At 35.6% G+C, this 25,822-nt stretch overlaps 4 long non-coding RNA genes across 4 annotated transcripts; 1 reads left to right on the forward strand and 3 right to left on the reverse strand.

Annotated features, from left to right (window-relative positions):
* Positions 1 to 329: 329 nt before the first annotated feature.
* LOC145051988 (uncharacterized) lies at positions 330 to 2,082 on the reverse strand. The gene is made up of 3 exons (XR_013683888.1): positions 1,856 to 2,082; positions 1,384 to 1,744; positions 330 to 406 (listed from the first exon to the last, which is right to left on the reverse strand). It is a non-coding gene; the product is annotated as an uncharacterized LOC145051988 (long non-coding RNA).
* A 4,164-nt stretch (positions 2,083 to 6,246) lies between these two features.
* On the reverse strand, positions 6,247 to 7,511 carry LOC145051989 (uncharacterized). Its single transcript, XR_013683889.1, has 3 exons — positions 7,429 to 7,511; positions 6,970 to 7,209; positions 6,247 to 6,334 (listed from the first exon to the last, which is right to left on the reverse strand). It is a non-coding gene; the product is annotated as an uncharacterized LOC145051989 (long non-coding RNA).
* Positions 7,512 to 7,766: 255 nt separating this feature from the next.
* Positions 7,767 to 9,697, reverse strand: LOC145051990 (uncharacterized). The gene is made up of 4 exons (XR_013683890.1): positions 9,440 to 9,697; positions 9,277 to 9,361; positions 8,165 to 8,669; positions 7,767 to 8,055 (listed from the first exon to the last, which is right to left on the reverse strand). It is a non-coding gene; the product is annotated as an uncharacterized LOC145051990 (long non-coding RNA).
* Positions 9,698 to 19,541: 9,844 nt separating this feature from the next.
* Positions 19,542 to 21,988, forward strand: LOC145051991 (uncharacterized). The gene is made up of 3 exons (XR_013683891.1): positions 19,542 to 20,035; positions 20,391 to 21,164; positions 21,471 to 21,988. It is a non-coding gene; the product is annotated as an uncharacterized LOC145051991 (long non-coding RNA).
* The last annotated feature ends 3,834 nt before the right edge of the window (positions 21,989 to 25,822 follow it).

Here is a 25,822-nt window from a genome sequence, read left to right on the forward strand (position 1 = left end):
GTGGCATATTGAGTTGGATGAATTGTACAATGTCTTAATAGAAAAACACTTGAAAGTAAAGGAAAAATAGTTGTGGAAAAAATTGAACTACAATGTTATAATTGGCAACATGTTTGATTTATCTAAGTATAGTGACTTGATAGGAAAAATAATAAAATTAAATTGTCTTAATAGAAGATTTTAGACCTTAGCATCTAAATAGCATTCAATTACAATATACAAAGTCATGAGGAAACATGGAAAGGATTTTTTTTATTATTATTATTATCATATTAGACATCTTGCATGTATATTAAGTAATCAGCAAAGTAGATCGAATTTGGTTTCTTACCTTGGCATCATATATGGTCATTATGCTTTTTTTTTTCTAGATTTCTATATACTCTTCTTGACTGCTCCATTTATCCTATCAAATAACCACATATTAGTAATTGAAATACATAAATTAAGATTCACTTACAATCTTCAGAAATTCATATAACATGGGGAAGAATCTACGTGTTGATAAGTGTGGCAGATTAGATTAGATGACCCTAATAAAAACCATACAAATACAAAGCGATTTCACTGCTTACAGAGGTAAACTTTTTCGAAAAATTAAAATTGAAAATACAATGCTATAAATGGGTAGACTATTCAAAGTGTAATGTCACAGTAAGAAAAAAAAATTGTTAGTACAATGCTATTATTGGGTAGAATTTTCAAAGCATAATGCCCTAACAAAGAAAAAAACAATGCTATAGTTGGGTAGACATCTAAATAAAGATGAAAGTCCTAATAAGAAAATGGCAGTATGCTATAAATAAATAGGTAAATTTTCCAAAGTATCATGTAATAATAAGAAAAAGTTGCAAGTACAATAGTGTAATAGAAAGAAATGAAACCAGGAAGGATGCTATAAAATACAAATAAATGAAATAAACAATTGGTGTCCACTTGTATAACATATTATAGCAACATCATCAAAGGGTGATGATTGTTATTTCCCCAAAGCGCACCGATTCATATGGCAAATAAATCGGTAATCAAAGAATGGGTAAAAATCATGAAAGATTAAAAACTCAAATCAAAGAAACTCATGTTATTGGAGATACATGTTTAAGAAAATGATACAACCTTTAACCCACAGAAGGAATCTCTAACAAAAAGCTCATCAGCAATTGAAATGTCAAAGTGATTGATTAGCAACTAATATCACAAATTTAAGCGTTTGAAAAATAAGGCTTTGTGCAGAAGAGTGATTAAGATTAAGATTGGGCATCAACTTCAGTTTAATACATTTGCAGCATAAAGAAAGACGATTTGTGTCAAGGTTTTATATTCAGTTTTAGTGAAGAAAGCCTAACTAATATAGTGGAACTTAGACATGTAGAAAGTAGATACCTGCACAATAAGGTGCCAACCAATGTGAGGATGATGAGGAAATCCAGTGAATAGCTTCAAAGGATAATCTGTCATCAAAAGAGAAATATGTCAAGGTTTCATATTCAAGCATTGTAATGTTTGATGATGTACCCAACAAGTAAACACTCCACTTTCATGTCTTCAATTTCTTTGGAAGATCAACATTGTACCCGTGTTCTACCACTAACATAGCAACAAAATCAGTAACTAGGGTGTGAAATGTAGAGCAAAAGAAGAGGGTGTATTTACATTAAGAATGTGTATATGAATATGAAATCCAGAGTTGATAAAAAAAACATTACCATCAGTAATAACATTGTTCTAACTGCTCCTTTGTCACCTACTTGAAAAAAAAACATTTCTCAGAAAAAACTACCAAACAAGTCACTTAATAGGAAAGCATTGTAACACTTGATGAATGTTGTGAACATCTAAACAAATAAATTTATACCTCAACATTTGGTTGTCGAACATCTGATGCATACAACATTCTCAATTTGAACTTGTATAGCCTGTAGGGGCCAAGTCGTGTATAATTAATTAGTTTCTTGTCTACAAACTATGCATCTGTTAGATGGACCTCTTCTTTATAATCTAATAAAATTCAAAAGAGACCGATTTCAATGAAAAAGTCCAAACAATAAAGACAAAGTTTTTTTTAAATGAATTACAGCCAGAGTGGGGCAGAGAGTCCCCATTTAGGTCAAGAAGCTCTAAACATTCATGTGGGTTGATGCCCCCATTTGGGTTAAAAAAAAAAGGTACATGAATGCCATGATCAAACTTTCATTTATAGGAAGCCAAAATCAAAAAATCAAAATCCAAAATTTACAAAACATGGAAGAATCTGAACAAAACCTTAGAAACAGGGCAAAGCTTAAGAGAAATGACCATAACCAAAGCCACTTGTCCATTTTTTTTTGCATGATAAATGAAAAGGTTGCTATTACAACAATACTGTAATAAAAAGAAATGAAACTAGGGTGATATAAGACACAAATAAATGAAAGTAAGTTCCATGACATCAGGAGACAAGGGTGATGCACCTGAAACCATAAAAGCAAGTTTGTCTTTTATTTTGTTAAATACTAATCTGTCCCACATAGCATAGGAGATGCACTCTTGCCTGGAAGATATAATATATGCTTTAAAGTTGGGAAAGCTAAAAGGCTCCCTGGTGCTGATTTTTTTTTATAAATAGTTACCTTTAAATAATGCTTGCCTCCTCGCATTAAATGCAACATTAAACAATCTTTCTCTATGACCACCATATACTCTGTTACATAATCGTGGAACATAATAGGTCTCAAATCCACCATCATCTCATCCAACAATTTCAAGTTTATCTACAAGAATGAAAATACATTGCCCATTAAGTCAAAAAGAAACAAAAGTTTTGTGATGATGTGATTAAGTACAATAAGGAAATCATTATCATGAACTTAATTCAAACAGAAGATGAAATTTGATAAAATCCAACTAAGCCACCAATATCATCTGGTTGGACCTTTCATATATGTGTGAAAACATATGGCATTTGATGGCATTTCCATTCCCTGATGTCCTAATTCGCTAAATAAAAGCACATTTTTAAAATAACAAAAAAAATAAAAGAATCAACCAAATTACTAGGCGTACTCTGTTACATAATCCTGAAACACTACAGAATATATAGTAGGTCTCAATTATTCCATGTCATCCAACAATTTCTAGTTATCCTACACGAATGAAAATACAGTAATCAAATCATAAAGAAGCAGCAGTTTTGCCATGATGTGATTAAGTAAAAAAAAAACATTATCATGAACACTACAGAATAAAAAGCACCGATTCATATAGCAAATAAATCAGTAATCAAATAGCAGAAATGATAATTTGATTAAGATTCAAGCTAACCTTTCATATGACCCCAAAAATCAAATTTCAATCTCTAAAATCCTGCAGCAAGAAAATTACAAACATAAGTCCAAATATTTTTGTAGCAAAGACAATCAAAAAACTGTTTCAAATATGCAAATGCATCCAAGTGTATTTTAAAATAATTGGAAAGGAAACATAACTTAATTAAACAGAAACATACAACTTTATGCACAACTCTTCGTTAGAACCACAACACTGAGTTAAAAATACAAACAAATACATTATCTTTACCTAAGTGAAACTCTAAGTTATTTAGTATTTTAATTTGGCTTGTGATTATTTACTTCTCTCTACATAATTTAATCCAGTAACATTTTTACCCTCAAAAAAATCAACACCAAGTGTGAAACATATCAACTACTCATGTCTTATTTGAAAATGTTTTCCTATTAAATTAATTTCATTCAGAGTTTTTGCAAACCTCGAATGAATAAGTACCAAAACTGAAAAAAAAAAAGCTTCTGGGACCAAAAATCTAATAAAAAGATTGATAAATCATTCATATATATTGTTAGTTAATCATTGTTACAGAATCATTGACATTCGATAATGAAAAGTATCTATTAAGTAAAACAAAATTATTTATTAAGGTATTAAGATATGATCAGGCAACAAAAAATGTAATACATGATGGCATTTCTTGTACAGATCAGCAGACAGAGAGAATGAGATGAAATCCATATTTTCTTAACATAATTGGTTTGGATAAAATAGAAGGCAACAACAATAAGATGATTGTCCTGCAAAATATTGAAGTTTTTTAACAAAATTCTTGTATATAATATTTTTATTCACAAAAGAGAATTGATTATTACCTCATCAGAGATACAAAAATAAAAACCAACCTTTTTTTATTGACCACTTATTATTAAAATATTTCAACCCACCAAAGACCACATCCTGTGGCGTTTCCCTAAAAATAACTTATACTTTAATAAAATCCATGACATCAGGAGACAAGGGTGATGCACCTGTCCCACATAGCATAGGAGATGTATTCTTGCTTGAAAGATATAATATGTAGAGAAAAACAAGAGGGTTTACATTAAGAATAAGAATATGTATATGAATATGAAATCTAGAGTTGATAAAAAAACAACCATGAAACAACAAAAATGTGTGTTGATTTAGACAATTGTCTCTAAATTTGAAAAATTGAACAAACTAATATCAAAATCCTAACCTTCATGAGTGTTCTCCAAAATAAGGACCAAATATGAAAAAATCAGCTACACTCACTGAACAAAAATCTTATATTACTCTAAAAGGATTAATAATCATTCTATATTATTACGGAATCATTGATATTAGATAACGAAAGTTATGTATTAAGTAGTAATAGTAAAACAAAATTACCTATTAAAGTAGTAAGATATGATCTGGTAACAAAGATTGCAATACCTGATCGCATTTCTTGTACAGATCAGAGATGAAATCCATACTTTCTTGGCTAAAAGGAAACAAGATACTTAATAGGAAAGCATTATAACAGATAATGTGCTAATAAGAAATATCTAAAAGTATTATGCTATAATTGTGTAAATTTTCAAAAGTACAATGTCTTAATAAGAAAAAGTTAGAAGTACAATGTTGTAATATAAAGAAATGAAACTAGGATGCTATAAAACCCAAACAAATGAAAGTATGTTGATATTTATTGCATTTACCCCAAAAAATAACTTACACTTTAAGAAAATCCATGACATCAGAAGACAAGGATGAGGCATCTGAAAATCCATGACATCACTGCATTCAACACTGCAATAACCACACACCTAATAGAATGTGAATAAGCCTTGATGATTGAAAATAACAACAAATTCATCATACCCATCATATCATATACTCTGTTACATAATCGCGGAACACTTCAGAAGACAGGATTTAGTATCGCCATATCATCCACCAATTTCAAGTTGTCCTACATCAACGAAAAATAATGTGTAAAGTTTTTCCCCCATTAGGTCAAAAAAGAAACAACAGTCTTGTCATGATTTGATTAAAGTACAATAAAGAAATCATTATCATGAACTTAATTTGGAAAGAAAATAAAATTTGAGATTCTTACTCCTTGATAAAATCCAACTGAGCCACCACAGTATGCCAATATGATATGGTTGGACCTTTCATATATGTATACTGAAATAAGCATTAGAAATAATAGAGCAAAAAAATGGTGAAACAATTGTCATTTAAATAAAATCACACGTTTTAAATAAAAAAAAGACTTGACTAAATAGCAAATATCTTTTGTAAAGAATTACCAGGGTACTAAATAAGTGCTGAAGGCATTTTCCATGTAATATTCAACATCTTTTTTTTATTGATTCTACATGAAGTATGTTAATCCCAACATTTCCTGGAGATAGGGGTATTTCTGGAAATACACAAACAGGGTCATCGACTCATATCTTTTGTAATCAGTGGATAGAAGGCAGTAATTTGATAAAGCAAGTTCTCATAATCTCGTAACAGAAAGGCATAACCACCCAACACCCTTACTTGAGATTCAATGCAAAGCTAAGAAAGAACATAAAAAGCATCAAGTGTTTTTTAGTTTTAAGGGTAAAAACATACATGTTCACACTTTGATTCTCAGGGGATCTTCTTTACCTTTTCTCCACCATAACATAAGCTCTTTATTTGGTTTCTAAAACCTTTTCTTGTTGCAGAGTAATGAATGGAATATGTCAAAGGAATTGGTTTCTAAAACCTTTTCTTGTGTTGTTTTGTGTTTATTTTGCAAATCTATTAAAAGAATTGAAGTGAAACACCCTTTAGTGGTTCTTTTATAAAATAATATAATTCTATTTACTGAAGAAGATTTTATACTATATACACATCAAACATACATACTCCAAATTCATAAACATTAAACAAAAAAATATGACACTAATGGTGAAACAATTGGCATTTACTTACACATCTGTTGGATAGGATAGAACTTAATTTCAAGACTTCCACCAGCAACATTTGCAATCAGGTTTCCACGGGAAACTACTACAGCCTCCTTACCATGTAGGAAAAGGAATAAAGGTTAAGAAAAGATTCAACTTTGGTAGACTTGAAAAGAAAAAAAAACACAAGTGAATTAAGAAATAGAAACATTTGGTGTCCAGTACTTGTCTGACATGTTGTAGCAAAATCATCTGGTTTTAATGCACAAAAAAAAGGTGATGGTTGTTCCTTCACTAAAGCACCAACTCATATGCGAAAAAATCAGCAATCAAATGGCAGAAATCATGAAGGATTAACTCAAATTAAAGAAACTCATGTTTATTGGAGATAGATGCATAAGTCTGTTATAATGAATAACAAGACAGAGAATATTTTTGAAATTACAATATTCCAAACAAAAAGAAACAAAAGTAGGATGTTATAATAAACAAATCAACAAAACTATGTTGCTATTTCTCACATTAACCCAAAAAATATATGATTGAAATCAAAACACAATCAACTTTCTTGAGAAATCTGATTGTCATACATCGAACCATGATCATGGAAGTTTGTTTTCTTAAAAAGCATGCTACTGAAACACTAGATGGAAAATGGATTAAAAATATTTTACAAAATGACCAACAAAAATGGATGCAAAAGACATAAAACATGAGAATAACTGGAATGCAGATGCAATGACACTACCTGTGCATTGTTAGCCTCTTCTATTAATGAAACGAGATAACATAACAGGGGTTGTCTTCAATGTCTTGAGCTGCACATCCATAACCTTTTTATTTTTCAAAGAGACTATTAAACAAGGAAAAGAGAGCACTTACATTGGTTAAATAAATCTTTGAGCTTAATTCCATCCTACATATATGCAACAAAATTATTGCATTGGCTTTGATTGATGACTAGAAGCCACAATTTCCATCATACCACCTGTGTCAGAATCATTGATATTCGATAATGAAGTTTATCCATTAATAGTAAAACAAAATTATCTATAGAAGTATTAATATATGATCCAGTAACAAAAATTGCCACCACAAAGAATGAGATGAAATCCATAGCAACAAAATCAGTAACTATGTTGTGAAATGTAGAGCAAAAGAAGAGGGTTTACAAAAATTACCACAAAGAATGAGATGAAATCCATACTTTCTTAGCATAATTGGTTTGGCAGAAATAAAAGGTAATAATAAGATGCTTGTTCAAGAATATTACCGCTGAATGAAGAGGTTCCTGCAATAAAAATTGAAGTTTTTTAGCAATATTCTCATGTATAATATTTTTATTCACAAAAGAGAATTGATTATTACCTCATCAGAGATATGAAAGTACACACCAGCACCCTCTTCCCTGATGTCCCAATTCGATAAATATAAGCACACCTTTTTAAATAGATAAAAGAATTGACTGAATAACAAATATCTTGTGTAAAAAACTACCAGGCAAACTAAACAAGTGTTGAAGGCGTTTTCCATAAATTTATACTCTGTTACATAATCTTGGAACACCGACATGATACAATAGGTCTCAGTTATGCCATGTCATCCAACAAATTCATCACAGTGTAAAGTTTTGTTCCCCATTAAGTCAAATAGAAACAGCAGTTTTGCCATGATGTGATCAATTACAATAAAGTTATCATTATCATGAACTTAATTTGGAAACAACATAAACTTGAGTTTCTTACTCCAACTGACCCACCATAGTTTGCCAATATGATCTGGTTGGAATTTTCATAATTTGTTGGTGTGCCAAAGGAAGATAAGATTTATGTAACTGAAATAAAGCATGGGGAACAAATTAATGGTGACACAATTGGCATTTACTTACACATCTGATGGATGGAACTTAATTAATGTGACTCAACAAAAGGCTTTGAAGTTACCTGAGCAATAAGTTCAGAAAATCATACACTTAACCTTTAACCCCACCCAGTTGTTGATGGAAGAGATGGGATCAAGCTCATCTAGCCCTTCAACCACCTATAATATTATATTATATTATCAGTCAATATGAGTTCTTGAAGGTTGTAGCTTCATTTCAATAAAGAATCTTAAAGAAATGAACCAAATGATTATTAACTATCAAAACAACAGAAGTTATCAATTAAGTGAGTTCATAACAAATGAAGAACAGGATAGATATAGTGATTCGAGATGCTATGGTCTCACAAAAGAAGAAGAAACTTCTAAAATATTCTGCCTGCCTTTCTAACAAACGCCCTCCCATAATATATAACCTAAAATGACAGAGGATCTGCCTTAATTCCCAAAATGCCCCTGCTGTCCCGCTAACTTTGTAGTTCCCTCGTGGTTGTCTGTGGTCCCCTCTCCCATTGGAATCTTCTGTCTCTGATAGGTGAATTGCAAGGGTGGATGCACAATAGTTATCTGTCACAAAAAGATCAGCAACTGAAATGTCAAAGTGATTGATTAGCAACTAATAAAAAATTTAACCATTTGAAATATTAACTGTGGAAATGGCAATGTCTGTGTGGCACACAAAATATGGCTTCTACAGAAAGAGCATTTCTGTATGCATGAATGGCATGTTTATCCTATACAAAAAGACACAACTTTTCAGAAGAATATAGACCACAAAAACTTAGAGAGCAGAGTAAAATATACATTTGGTCCCTGATTGTATACCTAATTTATGAATTTATTTGAGGTTCTTGTAACATTTCTGGTCCCTGTTCCAAGTAATATGGCTATTTTTTGCAGATTTGGTCCCAAAATTATTGTCATTTTACTAGAAACAAAGATCAAAAAAGTTATAAACCTCAAAAAAGAACCAAAATTAAAGAAAATCAGCTACATTCAGCGACTAAAATTTAAAAAATACTTAAAAAAAGATAGATAAATCATTTATATACTGTATTTAATTATTATTGTTACAAAATCATTGATATTAAATAATGAAAATTATCAATTAAAATATTAATATATGATCAAGTAACAAAAATTGCCACCAGAAAAAACGAGATGAAATCCAAACCTTTTCTAAGATGATTGGTTTGGTTGAAAGAAATTGTAACAATAAGATGTTTGTTCAAGCATATCACAGCTGAATGCAGAGGTTCCTGCAAAAAAATGATTTTCTTTTTGAACAATATTCTCATATATAATATTTTTAATCACAAAAGAGATTTGATTGTTACCTCATCAGTTATACAAAGGTAACTACTGACATCCTCTTATTATTGACCACTTGTTTTTAATATTTCAACCCACAAAAGACCACACCATGTGGCACTTCCCTTCCCTGATGTCCTAATTCACTAAATAAAAGCACATTTTAAAAAAAATAAAAAATAAAAGAATCAACCAAATAACAAGAATCTTTTGTATCGAATTACTAGGCAGACTCTTTTACATAATGCTAAAACACTACAGAATATAGTAGGTCTCAGTTATGCCATGTCATCCAACAACTTCAAGTTATCCTACACAAATGAAAATACAGTAATCAAGTCATAAAGAAACAGCAGTTTTGCCATGATGTGATTAAGTACAATAGAGAAATCATTATCATGAACACTACACAATAAAAAGCACCAATTCATATATCAAATAAATCAGTAATCAAAGAGCAGAAATGATAGTTTGGTTAAGATTCAAGCTAACCTTCCTTATGACCCCAAACATCAAATTTCAATCTCTAAAATCCTGCAGTAAGAAAATTACAAACATAAATCCAGATATTTTTGTAGCAAAGACAATCAAAAAACTGTTTCGAATATGCAAATGCATCCGAGTGTATGTTAAAATAATTGGAAAGGAAACATAACTTAATAAAACAGAAACATAAAACTTTATGCACAACTTTTAGTTACAACCACAGTACACTTCTATTTCTAATTGAGTTACAAATAGAAACAAATACATTACCTTTCCCTAAGTGAATCTATAATCACCCAATAAGTTATTTAGTATTTTAATTTGGCTTGTGATTATTTACTTCTTTCTACATAACTTAATCCAGTAAGTAAAACAACTCTTTAACTTAATTCAGACATTTCATCAAACACCTAAACTGCACAGAAAAACAATCTACAATTAAACTATACTTTTTTGAATTTCAAAACTATTTAATTTACCGACATCGCCACTTCCTTGACGAATCATCTTCGTTTGATGGATGCTTTCATGCCTTGGATTCAATTTGACGACAAAAGTTCAAAAACCCAACAAAAAAAATAGATGGAGGAGAAAGAGAAAGAAACGCATAGAGAAAAAAGATTTGTACTCTTTTTCTTGATCGATGATGACCTTGAACCAAACCGACCGATGAATCCAGTAATGAAGAAAAGAGACCTGAATAATCTTAGCCTATTGAAAATACCTAACAAAAACAAAAACAAAATCAATAATACAAAAAAAGAATCATGAACGTTGCCTAAGAGACGAAGAGGGAAACGCAGAGGATTCTTGAACGCGGTAAAATGAAAGAAAGTGGAAGCGGTAGTGTCGCTAGAAGAAAAAGAGGAGAAGGTGGTGCCTCCAAATAAAACCCTCATCTTCTTCGTCTTATTCAAAGAAACATGTCTCCGGTGGTGTTTGGAGAACAGCCGGATGAGGGAAGAAGGTATATATTAAGCGCCAATTTCGACTTCCGAATTCCAACGGTTCTTTTTTATGAAAGTAAAATCTTCCTAAATTACGATACTAACAAACAAAACTTTTCCATTTATCTTAAACCACATAACCCCTCCCTTAACTTTTGACTCTTACCATTTTAAACTATAAAATTTTACTTTATTGCAAAATTGGTACGATACTCTCTCATTTTACATTTTAACCCAATTTCTTTTCTTATCTAATTTGGTCCAAACTTCTTTTAGTAAACTTCCAAATATTTTTTACATCTTTCTTTTTATATATATTTCTTAAAACTTAGCTTTTTTAGTTATTTTGTTGCAACTATTCTTTAACCAAAGGCGTCAATATCCATATCAGGATTTGACTCATTTCGATCGAGCGGCAACCGCTGCTACGGTATGGTCCAGAATTGAAACTAGCTAACATAGGGCAAGGGTCCTGATGGGCAAGTATAGATAGAAGAAGCGGCTCCTCTCACTGCCTCGTATAAGGTTCTGGGCCTCGTATTTCAAATAATGACTATTACTAAGGGAAAGCAACTCCAAATATTAAAGGTACAAGTATTGAAAGAAATCTTGTTTACAATGAGTTCTCAATCGCAACTATTCTTTCATTGAAAAAGATTAGTTATTTTTACTTAAAAAGAAGATTTGTTTTGTATGTATGTTTCTAATATTTCTTTATTATTTTACAAAAATGAAGTATTTTTTATAATTTTTTAATATTTCTTTTATCAAATCGTTTTTATAAAAATAGTTTTTTTTAATGTTGTTTTTTACAAAGATTTAGATCTTCTTTTTGATTCATGTATTTTAAGATTTTCCCTGTATTTACAAATTCATTTTTTAGAATCAATTTCTATTTTTTTACATATTCATTTTAATGCATTTGTAGTTGTACAAACATAATAAAGTTCTATTTTCTAACATACATATTTTTTTTAAAAGTGCATCTTAAGGAATGCACTTTTATGCTATAACTAAATATAACTCATCCTATACCGAAATTATAATTATGTCTTGTTTATTGCACATGTTATATTTTTTGCGACGGCACCATGCAATTTCCTTTGTTTTACAATTTTGGACCAATTTTTTTTTTCAAAATTTGTCCAAACCTTATTTTTTACAAATTTTCCCAACTTTTTTCTTTCAATTAACATACAACAAAAGAATTTAACATTTGACAAAATTTTAGACATGTTTGATAGTAATGAATAGTTTCAAATTAACTTTTTCTGGTTATACACACATAAAATTTATCATGCAATACAGACAGAGATATTATTACTAGTTACAACTTATTATACAATCAACATATTAGATCGTTTTTTATTTATTTATAAAACAAATAAGTTTGTTTAATTCTATTTTTTTATGAAAAAACTTAAATTTATCAATAATTTTATTTATCCATCATTTCTATTAATGTTTTAGGTTGCATATTATAATGTTTAAATAAACTCATATTTGGCTTGTATTTAACATGTATAACTAATTATGTACGTAATTTTATTTTCTCTAGATAATCACCAAAATAACCATATGAAATACCTACATATTTACTTTCAACCAATTTTTAAGACGATCCTCAACATGACCACATTGTATGATTTCAAACTGAAATGCCCTCATATGTATTTGTCGTAATCTTTTAACTAATTTGTTTTAGAATTCGTAGAAAATCATTTTAAAACTAAACATTTAATGAAAAACATGTATTCAAATAAACATCAATTCAAAAACCTAAGATGTTTATATGTTACACATTCTTCATAATATTTGTGTGTAACGTCGACACTATGGCATAGAGCAATCAAAGATGGAAGCTTGTATGATCATAGGTCAACATTTCTAAAAATAACATACAAAATCCCCTACACAACACACTGTTGTGGTACCCCGACAATACTAGTATGTATTTGAAGCTCTCATGTGACATCCGTAAGTTAGGGTTAAACTGTAACATCCCGAAAATCAGGTATATTTATTATCTCTTGAATTTTTATAAAAAAATGGACATTTGGTCCCTTGAAGAAAAAGGCTCTCAGATTAGGTCGTACGTAGGGCGTATATATGAGTACGCACAACGTACTCATGCAGTGTGCATGATCGTGGATGGCTAGCTAGTACGTTGGGTGTACGTGTGGTACATCGGGCGTACTGGCCCAAACTCCAAACCCTAATTTTATGGGTTTCTCCATATATAAAGAACATTAAGTCCTCTTTTGGCCACCCTTATCAGCCTTCAAACCTTCACTAAACCCTAATCCCGAGTTTGAGTGTTTGTATGAGCCTTGCAAGTTAATTTGGGTGTTTTTGGTGCATTTAGTTGAAGAAGGAAGCTTGAGAACAAGAAGTGGGTGTTAGCAAGCTTGTAGATCCAGAAAACTCCCCTCCTTGTGCAACATTTTTAGCTATAAAGTTTGTACCTTGACAAGTCTTTCATTAGATCTCCATGTTTGGTTTTAAGAGTTTTGTCCCCAAAGATTGGACCTTTACGAGTTTGGGGCACTCTAGGAGTTTGTAGCTGTCCTTTCATGTATTATAGGACTTGTGGATTCATAAAATGGCAGCTTGATCAATTATTTTGGTTCATGCATGAGAAAAATAGCTTAGAATGTGTTGGGAGTTTATAAGTGTTGCTTTGGGACTTTTCTAGCCATGCAAAGGCTTAAAGTTGGTAACTTTATTATTTTAGATGTCTTAGAATGGCCAGATCTATGTTTGGGAGTAATTGTCTTAAGGGTTTAAGACACAAGTTGGTAGAAATGGGAACAGATGGAGTACGCTGGGCCTACTCCTGGCTACGCCTCGCATAGTCGATCCCAACCTCGTCATTTCACTTATTCGAGTTGTACGCCCCGCATAGGTTGTGGTACGCTCAGCATACTCGCCGAGCGTTGAATATTGTTGACTTTGACCCTCGGTCAAGATTTAGGGTTTTTGGACCATGAGAAGGGAAAAATGGTCCTTTTTCCCTTAAAAGGTTTAGCCGTGAGATTTGGACTCGTGAGTGAGTTTTTGGACCTTAATTATTAATTAAGATTAATTATTTTTTTGACTAGGCGAAGTTTAGATCCGGCAGTTTGGGTGCTAGGTTTTCATGTCGTCGATATCAGGTTAGTCTCCTCACTTATTCTTACATGTGTGGTAGGATAGTTGTATTTATGATGACTAGTTGAGTCTAACTGCTATGGTTATGTTATGTTATTTATATGTGACTGAGGATGTTGATAGCCAACCAGGGTTGTTGATAACCCACAGGGCGTGCTGTTAGCACACTGGACTGCTGATAGTCCTTAGGGTTACGAATAACCCATAGTTGTTTCTTTTATGTTGTGATGCGTTGTATGTGGTATCTTGGGGAACTCACTAAACTCTGTGCTTGCAGTTGTTGATTTATATGTAGCAGGTACTTCACAGGACCGTAGGAAGGCGAAGGTCTAATTGTACACCCGTGCTAGGAGATTTACTACTGGGACATGTTTATGAACTCTAATAATTATGATATTGGTTGTTTTGGGATATTTATGTATTTGATAAATTGGTTGTGAAACTCTGATTTTGGTAATTTAAAAATGAGAATTTCGGTCTAAATTTTGAGGTGTTACAATTCAGTATCAGAGCCGAGGTTTGAGGGATTTGGATGGACCTCTGGGTGAATCCAAACTCAAACTAAGGATCTGAAATTTTTTAAGAACTTAACAAGGAATGAAGATTTTTACAGGAGGAAAAACCAGAAAATCAGTGTGTACAATCAACCAACGCTTAAGTGGTAGGTTCCCAAAATACCATAATTTATATTATGTGTACTGCAGAGCAGATATATCTATACTATGAGCTGATAGAGTTGCATGCTAGTTAGTAATAGACTAAGGAATCTTGCAAGAATAGGGTGATAAAGTTACTTGATTTGTGATTCCTTAGCCTAGTAGTTTGTTCTTGTGAGATTGAATCTGTCCTTACTACCTGCGTATACTACATAGTTAGTTAGGATTTTATAGCCTTAGAATGCCTGATTTAGCCTTTCTTCTTGTTCCTTGTTTGGTTGTGGATTTGAGGGAGAATCATTTATTTGAATGTCCATTGAGTCTCGTATTATGTACAATTGGCAAACATGAAGCAAATGGCGAGGGCAACAGAGACCTTATGAGGCAGAGCAGTACTGGGGGCAGTCTAAAGTTAGAGTGTAGATGCTTAGTGGTGGTTCTAAGGAACCAGCAGGGTGAGTCCATAGTTGATTTGAGGAGGTAGATTCCTTGTGACTTGGGGTCTTGGGGTAATGACTCGAGACAAATACGGGTTGGTGTGGAAGGTAGTATTGGGCCCGTAATACTAGAAGCACTGGATCCGTACGCGGCTCGAGGAATAACCTCAAGGGACTAAAGAGCTTGTAGGAGTGTGAGTGTCAGTAAATGCACTTTAGCATGTTTGCTGATAATTTTTCTTATATGTTTCAGTATGGTGGTTACCCCGAGGTTCAGGCTCCAGCGACCCCGAGAGGCCAAGTGCCAGCGATGATGAGATCCACAGGATTATTGTCACGGAGGTAGCTACAATAATCAGAGAGGCTATCCCAGAGATGTTTGGGTCTATCAAGACTATGTTGATTGATACTTTGATGAGCGCTATGTTGCTGTCATTGACGTTGCTGTTGTCGTGGCCATTATAGCTCTTGTTGCTATAAGGCAGTAGGGGTGATTTTTTGTGGTACCGGGAGTTCACCAACACAAAGCCACCCGAGTTTGACGGGACCCAGGATCCGATTGCTGCTATGAGATGGATCTCTTATGTCGAGGGACGTTTCTACACCAGCTCCTGTCTATAGAATCTGAGGGTTTGATTCGCGTTGAACCGGCTTCGCTTAGGAGCGAAGGACTGGTGGAAGTTTGTGACAACTGACTAATATATTGCACAACATACTGCGATGACTTGGGAGAGGTTTACTAAGATGTTCAGGGATGATTTTGTACCCGCGGTCGAGCGGGAAAGGTTGGCCCAGGAGTTATCGTCTCTCAAGTAGAAGATAGAGACGGTGATCACCATGATGTTTCATGAGAGGGCTTTGTTTTTCCCTAAGCAGATATCCACAGAGCAGGCCCGTATGAATCGGTATTTGAGTATTCTGAGGGGGGGATATCCGGGAGTTTGTGGCGAACACCACGTATCGAACATTGGCTGAGCTGCAGACCAATGCCAGGAGGAGAGATATTGAGATGGAGACTTGGGCAAGGGAGGAGATGGAGACCCAGGGGAGGGATAGGAGGCATATGTTGTCGCAGTCGGCGACTAAGCGGCCCAATCCCGCAGATCAGAGAGTTGGAGGCCATAAGGGACGCACTTGCGAGAAGTGAGGCAATGGACACGAGGGACCATTTCGATCGAGGTCAGCTTGCTACGTGTGTGGCAAGGAGGGGCATTTGGCTAGGGATTTCCCTAGGGGGTTTCGGGTTTGTTTCAACTACAACCATACGGGCCACGTGAAGGAAAATTGTCCTCAGTTTGCATCTAGGGCAGTTCAGACTCTGGCCCTTACAACCCTGCATATCACTGATGACCGGCAGGGGAAGGCTGAGGCATCACGGGCTCGAGGGAGAGCATTTCAATTGATAGTAGAGGAGGCTCACGCAGCTCCGGAAGTTGTGGCTGGCATATGTTATTTATATTTCTGTTGATTTATTTCAATTCCTTTATATTATCGATTATGTAGGTACTTTTCTTGTGAATTTTGTGCATGTAATTGTGCTGTTTGACTCGGGTGCGAGTCGATTGTTTGTGTCATCATCATTTTGTCACTGTTTTAGTACTCCATGAGAGACCTTGAGCAGGCCCTTGAGAGTGTTGATACCAGATGAGCGTCCAGTCTAAGCTATTGATGTCTACCAAGGTTGTGTATTAGAGATCTTCGGTGTTGGATATCCGATAGATGTCATCCCTATCGTGATAGGAGATGTTTGTGTGATCGTGGGTATGGATTGGTTGAGCCGGTTTGGGGCTCTGATTGACTGTAAACGTCATTTGGTGACAGTTCGAGACCCTAGTGGGGGAGTGCTGACTATCTGCGGCGAGGATACTAGATCGGGATCAGTTTTCTGTTCTACCGCCAGGGTAAGGCAGAGTTTGTAGCATGGGTGTATGGGTTATTCGACATATATAATGGATACTCGGGTTGAGAAGAGGGGATCGATATTTGTTTATGGTATTCCGGTGGTATGTAATTATCCTGATGTTTTTCCCGAGGAGTTACCAGGAGTGCCTCCTAAGAGTAAAGTGGAGTTCCGGATCAATCTGATTCCGGGTGCGGTGCCGATTGCGAAGGCACCGTACCCTCCTGCACCTCCTGAGATGCAGGAGTTATCCTCTCAGCTGCAGGAGCTGTTAGGAAAAGGCATTATTCGGTCGAGCAGTTCTCCTTGGGGAGCCCCGATCATTTTTGTCGGGAAGAAGGATGGCTCACACCGTATATACATTGATTACCGAGAACCGAACAAGTTGACGGTGAAAAACCGTTACCCTTTGTCGAGGATTGATGATCTTTTGACCAGCTTCAGGGGGCATCTTGGTTATCCAAGATCGATTTGAGATCCGGCTATCATCAGATGAGGGTATGGGAGGAGGATATTCAGAATACAGCCTTTCGAACTCGCTATGTGCATTACGAATTTGTGGTGATGCCTTTTGGGCCCACCAACACACTTACGACATTCATGGACCTCATGAACCGAGTGTGTAGGCCCATGTTGGACCGATTAGTGATCGTTTTTATCGATGACATTCTAGTATATTCGAAGACTAGGGAACAACATGAGGAGCATCTATGAGAGATTATTAGGGTTTTGAGGATGGAGAGGATATATGCCAAGTTCTCCAAGTGTGACTTCTGGTTGCGTGAGGTTTAGTTTTTGGGATACCTCGTCAGTTAGAACGATATCTTGGACGACCCAGCCAAGATAGAGGTGGTGATGCAGTGGGAGGTGCCGAGATCTCCATATGAGATTCGAAGCTTTCTCGGTTTGACAGGTTATTATCGACGATACATTAGAGACTTCTCCATACTACAACCACACAATAACATAACATAAACATACTGTCATGCATATTTGGGGTGCCCGACCTACCCTTCGGTCCTTACGACCGTAACATGGGGACTATTCCCCTTAGTACTTACTATTACATAAGATCATATCGTGCTAGCACATAATCATAACAGATACCAACATACCAGATAATTATCACAAAGACAATTATCTCTATTATAACTCTTACTAGTGAGCCGGCCTTGGTGCCTTAGACCCACTTCTACCGGAAGGTAACTCACCTCAATGTCGTGTGGTAACTGAAATGTCCTCGGTGCTGGGGTCAACTCCTATCAAACTCCTACACATAACAACCTTCCTTAATTACCATTTCATACTCGTAACCCTTTCAAGGGTCAACTCAAGTCAAAGTCAAAGTTAAGGTCAACCCCCTATTCAAAGTCAACTTTTGGTCAAAGTCGACATCTGGTTGACTCAACTCGTCGAGTTGGTCCACCAACTCGTCGAGTTCCCTCCTACATAGTCGAGACTTTTACTCCTAACTCGTCGATTTTTCCTTCATACAGAGTCGGGACCTATTGCTCATGACTCACCGAGTTCATCCTTGAACTCGTCGATTCCTGCTTCATATCAGTTGGGACATTTGTCTTTCATAGTCGAGACTTTTACTCCTAACTCGTCGATTCCTGCTTCATATCAGTTGGATGCTTTCATGCTTTGGATCCAACTTGACGACAAAAATTCAAAAAACCAACAAAGAAAAAAATAGATGGAGGAGAAAGAGAAAGAAACGCATAGAGAAAAAAGATTTGTACTTTTTTCTTGATCAATGATGACCTTGAACCAAACCGACCGATGAATCCAGTAATGAAGAAAAGAGACCTGAATAATCTTAGCCTATCTAAAATACCTAACAAAAACAAAAACAAAATCAATAATACAAAAAAAGAATCATGAACGTTGCCTAAGAGACGAAGAGGGAAACGCAGAGGATTCTTGAACGCGGTAAAATGAAAGAAAGTGGAAGCGGTGGTGTCGCTAGAAGAAAAAGAGGAGAAGGTGGTGCCTCCAAATAAAACCCTCATCTTCTTCGTCTTCTTCAAAGAAACATGTCTCCGGTGGTGTTTGGAGAACAGCCGGATGAGGGAAGAAGGTATATATTAAGCGCCAATACACCGACCCAACCCTTTCGACTTCCGAATTCCAACGGTTCTTTTTTATAAAACCTTTCCAAAAGTAAAATCTTCCTAAATTACGATACTAAGCCACATAACCCCTGATTTTAAACTGTAAATTTATCTTCTAGTGCAAAATTGGTACCTTAGTCTCTCATTTTACATTTTAACCCATTTTTTTAATCTAATTTGGTCTAAACTTCTTTTAGAAAAATTTCCAAATATTTTTTAAATCATTTTTATAAAATTAGTTATTTTACTTAAAAAATGATTTGTGTTGTATGTATGTTTCTAAAATTCATTTATTATAATAAATTATATATTTTTTTAATTCGTTTCTTGTATTTTGTAAAAAATATTTTTTACAATTTTTTAATATTTTTTTATTAAATTGTTTTTATAAAAGTAGTTTTTTTTAAAAAAAAAAGATTTAGATCTTCTCTTTGATGCATGTATTTTAAGATTTTCCATGTATTTACGAATATATTTTTTCAAAAATCCACTTCTATTTTTTTACATATTCATTTTTATGCATTTGTAGTTGTAAAAATATGTTAAAAAAGTTCTATTTTTTAACATATTTGTTTATAAATAAATAAACTAAAAGTGCATCATAAGGAATGCACTTTCATGATATAACTTAATGTAACCCACCCTATATCGTAAATTACAATTATGTCTTGTTTGTTGCACATCTTAAATTTTTCGACAACGTATATTATACATCATGCAATTTCCTTTGTTTTACAATTTTGGACCAATTTTTTTTTCAAATTTTTGCAAACCCGAGTTATTTCTAGTGGCATCATCAGAAGGGTTCTGAGTGGACTTGGGAGCCGGAGTCCGAGATGCGCGAGCAGTACCCTTAGTTATTTCCAGAAGATGACTTCGAGGGCGAAGTCTGATTCTAGTGAGGGAGAATTGTAACATCCCTAGATCAGGTATACCTCATCAACCCTTGTTCTTTTGGTAATTGTCAAGTTTGGCCCTTTATTAGAGAAAAGGTGGTAAGTGAGTACGCGGGGCGTACGCGTGTGTACGCTCAGCGTGCTCATGTGCGTGTTTTTGACGCGGAAGCCACCTAGTACGTTGGGCGTACCAAAGGGTACGTTGGTCGTACTAGGCCCAGAGTGAAAACCCTAATTAAGGGTGTGTCTATATTTAAAGGACATGATGGCCTCATTTTTGGCCACCACTCCCATACCTCAACCCTCTCAAACCCTAATTTCTCGTCCCTTGAGCTTGTGTGTCCATTTGTGAGCTATTAAGTGTTCTTGTGGTTTCTTTGGAGCGAAGAAGGAACTTTGAAGAGGAAGGAGTGGGGGTTCAGGCTTTGGATTTGAGCTTATATGTGGTTGGAGCTTCAGTTAGAGGTATAAAGCTCAAAGCTTTCTCATCTTTTTTGATTTGTGCTTTATGTGGTCCATTTTAGGGTTTTTGGTCCCAAAGCTTGAAGCTTTATGAGTTGTTGAAACTCCATAGCCTAATATCTGCCCCTTAGAGTGTTTTAATGGAGTGGTTTCATAAAAATGGAGTCTTGGACGTCAAAACCACCCCATGCATGAGATATGAGCATTCTTGAGAATAGAAAAGTGAGAGTTTTGGTGTTTGTGACTTTTTCAGCCATGCAAAGGCTTAAAGTCACAAACTTTATGGAATGTGACCCTTTATGAAGTCCAGATTTGAGATTTAAGCTAAGGTCTTAACGAATTAAGACCAAATGAGTAGGAAGAGCAAAATTGGGACATACGTTGAGCGTAATCCCAATACACGCAGCATAGGGTCGAGAATCCCCGATGCATGCATGGCGAAGGAGTACGCCCAACATAGAGGGCTTGTACGTGCAGCGTACGCGCTGCCGTTGACTTTTAGTTGACTTTTAGGGTTTGGTCAATTTGTGGACTATTAAGGCCATGGAATGGTAAAATGGTCTTTTATCCTTTTGTGAGTTTGTAGAAGGGTTTAGTCTAGCTTCTTTGAGAGTCATTATTAATTAGAGATAATTATCGTATGTGTTAGGCGGAGGATAGACCGGTGATTTGAGTTCGAGGTTATCCGATTTCTTACGAGGTGAGTCTTCTTACTATACTTACCTAGAGTGGTAACTTTGTGTGTGACCGAAGGGTCTTATGTGTTTATATTGAGTATTGTGATATCCTACATTATGTCTTTGTGATTTATGTTGTGTATTATTCTGAGCTTACTGAGTTAGGACCGGAGGGTCCACCCGAGTTGTGGGACCAGAGGGTTCCACTGAGACACATTGACCGGAGGGTCTTATTTGAGTATAGTCATGAGAGGCTAATGAGTTATGTGTGGTATTTTGGGGAGCTCACTAAGCTTCGTGCTTACCGTGTTTTGTGTTATGTGTTTCAGGTACTTCTCGGGATCACGGGAAGACACCGGCTTGATTGTACACACACGAGTTGGAGATATATTTTGGAGGATCCTGGATTTTGTTTTAAACAATTAATGAACATGTGATTTTGATAACTCGATATTTGGGGATTTTTATGGTTGTGATAATGAAATTAATGTGATTTTTAAATGAAAATTTTGTTTGGAAATTTACGGTGTTACACCTTGTATGCTAAAAGAAGGTATTTTTGAGTGCTCTGGAGTACGCATAGTGCAACTTGGAGAAGAAGGAACTTCTTGGAGAAGTGTTGGTTGCATTGGAGCTTGTAGATCTGGACTTTGTTCACTTTAATCTATCTTCTAGAGGTATAAAGTTTGAATCTTGATGATGCATTTGTTAGATCTAACTAGTTTTGGAGGTTATGAGTTTTTGGTCATTTTAGTACATAAAGTTTCGATCTTGAAAGTTTGTGACCTTTTTATGGATAAATTTGGAAACTTTATCCATCTAAACATCACTTTGATTCATATCTGAAAGTTGGAGACTTGTACTTATTGGATTAAGTTGAAAAAGATGAACTTTTGGGTCCCTATGAGACTTAAAGACTAGATATTGTTTGTTGGGACCATTCTAATAGATAAAGTTGGAAACTTTATCCATTATAAAGCTATTATGAACTATAAAAATGTGATCTTGGCCGTTCTATCCCTTTCATGCAAGAGTTGTGATGTCTTCCTGGGTTAAGAACTTGGGGTTTTGGACATTAAGCACTTTATAGCCATGCAAAGTCATAAAGCTGGAAACTTTATGACTTAGGACATCCTTTTGGGCTTGGATCTGAGTTTTGGATGTAAGAAATTAATGGAATAAGCTCTTAATGGATTTGGGAGTGGGTTGCGTACGTTGGGCGTACATGGTGGTACGTTGCGCGCACGCGATCATCGCCACGCTTTTGGTCAATATCAGAGTACGTTGGGCGTACTCTCTGGGTAAGTAGGGTGTACTCCATTGGAAAGAGATATTGACTTTTGGACCTTGTCCATTTGACTTTGACTTTCACCAAGTTTGACCAAGTTGGACCTTGAGGGTATTTTGGGGAGTTTGATTGTGTTTGGTCTTTTGGTTGGAGTAGGTGTTGGTTTGAGAGTCGGGATTTGGAATCGGGACCTCATCAGCTTTTCTCCGAATTATGAGGTGAGTTTTCCTCACTGTACTTTTAGGTCGAAGGCACCAAGGCTGACCCATTGGATTGTTATCCTGGTTTATCGCATATTGGTATGTTGTAGTGATTTGTTAGATATGTATCTTGGTATATAGGATGATGTTATACTTAGTGATATGTAAGATTTTCCTGATTGTCTATTGACTGGTTATATGTTTAGCTATGTATATGTCGTCGTGGTGTGGGTGGGTTGAGACTGTATTGCTTTGTGTTGTCAGTTAACAAACCCGATAATGTTTATATTGATATGTTGTTATGGTTTACTAGGCTTATATGTGTATTGGATATGTATATGTTGACATGATATGTGATGGTGTGTTGGGTTGAGGCAATCAAGTTGTGTGATGAAGGCCAAGAGACCCAGGGCAGCCCGGATAAACTGCAGGCCAGAGGGGCGTACCAGTTAGGCCGAAGGCCCGGAGAACGGACCATATAGGCCGAAGGCCAGGTGAGACGGTCCAATAATGTTGAAGGTTATGTGAGCGGTCCAGATAGTTTGCAGGCCTGCGAGGCAGTCCACTCATGCTGAAGGCTCTATATGCATGTTATTGTTTGCTAGGTTATCTGTTTTTGTGGTGGTATTTTGAAGGAACTCACTAAGCTTTGTGTTTACAGTTTGGTTTATGGTTCCAGGTACCTTAGTGGACAGTGGCAGGGTGAAGGCGTGACCGTACACATCCTTGGTTTTACAACTGATTGGATCTTAGGAGGCTCTAATTTTAAATAATGTTTTGGAGATAATATTTTGTAAACACTTTTATTAATAAATGGTTCGCTTTTGAAAGGTTTAAATTTGTTGAAATTTTTGCGTCGATACAAGTTGGTATCAGAGCCTTGGTTCGAGTGAAATGGAGGAACACCCGTGTGAATCCAGTCTCAAACTAAGGAAATAAAAAGTTTTTTAAAAAAAATGATTTTCAAACTTGTTTTCAAAATAATAAAGAAAGGATGTGATGGGTACATAGTCCCCAAATTACCACACTGTTATTTTATATCGTAATATGTTAGAACAACATGCTCGTGATAAGCTAAGGATCTTAAGGACTCGCATGATAGAATTGCTTGATTATATGATGCATGATAACTATGCTTATTTCTTATATGAAATTGACATCATTATTGCGGTCACTTAGTGTGTGCATCATAGTTGTACATAAAAAAGATTCTATATTATGAGAATGTTTGATTTAGCTTTACTTCATATTCTTGCCTGATTAAGGGCTTAGATTAGAGTCAAGTACTCGAATGTTTATGGTATCTAACGTTATGTATGATTACAATGCACGTGTGGCTGTAGGATTGGTGGAAGTTTCATGAGAGGGTGCAGTTCATAGCAGGTCAGCATGAGGAATAACTAGCCACTCTCGAGAGTGGGAGGACAGGACAGAGGTGTATCTGAGATGCTAGGAGATAGATATCGAGAATTTCGTATAAGGATCTGTCTGATTTTATTGTGTCTTAGTTCCAGTTGACTCCTCTGCTCGAATGTTGCTTGCTTTGTGCTTTGTGAGACCCATATTGATGTGAGTTAACCATCAAATGAATACATTAAATTACATGCTATGAAGGTTAAATAATCTTAGAATGACGGACTTGAACCTATTCCACAGCTCTTGTTTGAGTCCAACCATTATATGGTTGAGTCCTTTAGTTGAAGATTTTTTAAGCTTTGTTGCATGTAATTGTATGCATGAAGTGGTTAGCCGACATTAGTAGGGGTTCTTCACAGCTGATGGAAGGGGAGGTGAGGGAATCATAGGGGAGCCTAGGAGGTATCTTAGAATGATTTTTCGTTGTTGAGCAGTCACCGAGAGTATTATTATGAGTAGGTCTTAGAGGACCCGAGATGATAGGTTTGGAAGGTAGTATTGGGCCCATACTATTGGAAGCACAGGATCCATACTCGAATCAAGGAGAGTTTCAGGGATCCTAAGGGTTAGTCTGGGAAGAGGCCATGATTTGATACCATGATTCATGGCAGCAGTTCTGTATTTGTTGATCTTGTGGTAGGGTTGCACACACATGATGATGGGTCTAGAAATTGTTTTGAGCCCTAGTGGCGATATCGGGTTGGGTTGAATGGTGCATACTGGGATGAGTTTTTTACTCTCGAGGTCGTGCATTGAGTCAATGGACTCAAAAAGGAAACGATTGTTATGATCGTCTAGGTGATTACAGTTGGAAGTTGAGTGGTTGATTGATGATTTGGAATGTTGCCATATGTAGCAAGGTGATTCCCTTTTAGTTCTTCGAGTTCGGAGAAGGATTGAGCAGGCTTGTGACTTTCAGAGTTAGTATGTAAACCCAACATGGTGTCTGTTGGTCGCGGTGTTTGGAGATAGTATGTCAGCATAGGAGTGCGCGGGTGGATTGATGTGTTATGGATGCTTTGTGATGTGATCAAGGGTCTGTGTTCTTGGGATATAGGTTGGTCATGTACCAGATTGGTGGTTGGGATTGCAGGCTAGGAGGGTATGTTTTGGATCGTAAGTCGGTGTTGGCTTATGCTGTTACAAGGAATCCTTAATGTTAAAGTGGCCATGATTGGGGAAATTTCAGAGATCTTCAGCTAAAATTCAGGAATTTTCTTGGGATTCGTTTGATCCTTATCTGGAAGATCATCCTACGTGTGTTATTCATTCCAAGGTCAGGGATGGTTGTACCTGGTTAAGACAATATGCGTTATGGTTTGGTTTCAACACCAGTAGGTGGTATTTTGAAGCCTAAGTGGGGGAGAACTGGGTATTCTGCTTGGAGGATCATCGATTCGTTCAGATTTGTAGTATTAAGAGAATGGATCCTAGGGATCTACGGTACGAGTATGTGGGATCTCAGTTCACGATTTGGTGAAGGCATGGGTATATAGTAGGTGGCGATCGGATGTATGTGTTCAGGAGACACATGAGTTGTACCTCAGTAGGAAGTGGTTGGTCAAAGGGCTCGTTGCAGCTATTGGTTTCTTGTGGGGTTGCCAAAGAATGGATGAGGAGCAGCTAGGACCACTCAGATTGAGTATTGGTCAAGGAGGGAATTTGCCAACTTGTTGCATGGATTTCTAATTATAGTCTATCTTGTTCAGAGATCGATCAGGGTGTCAATTTCCGAGTTGGTTATGTTCAGCTCCGCACGGCTTTTGGTTCATTAGAC

The sequence above is a fragment of the Lactuca serriola genome, chromosome 5 (genome assembly GCF_051521515.1).
Source record: "Lactuca serriola cultivar US96UC23 chromosome 5, Lser_US96UC23_V15, whole genome shotgun sequence".
Lineage (NCBI taxonomy): Eukaryota > Viridiplantae > Streptophyta > Magnoliopsida > Asterales > Asteraceae > Lactuca > Lactuca serriola.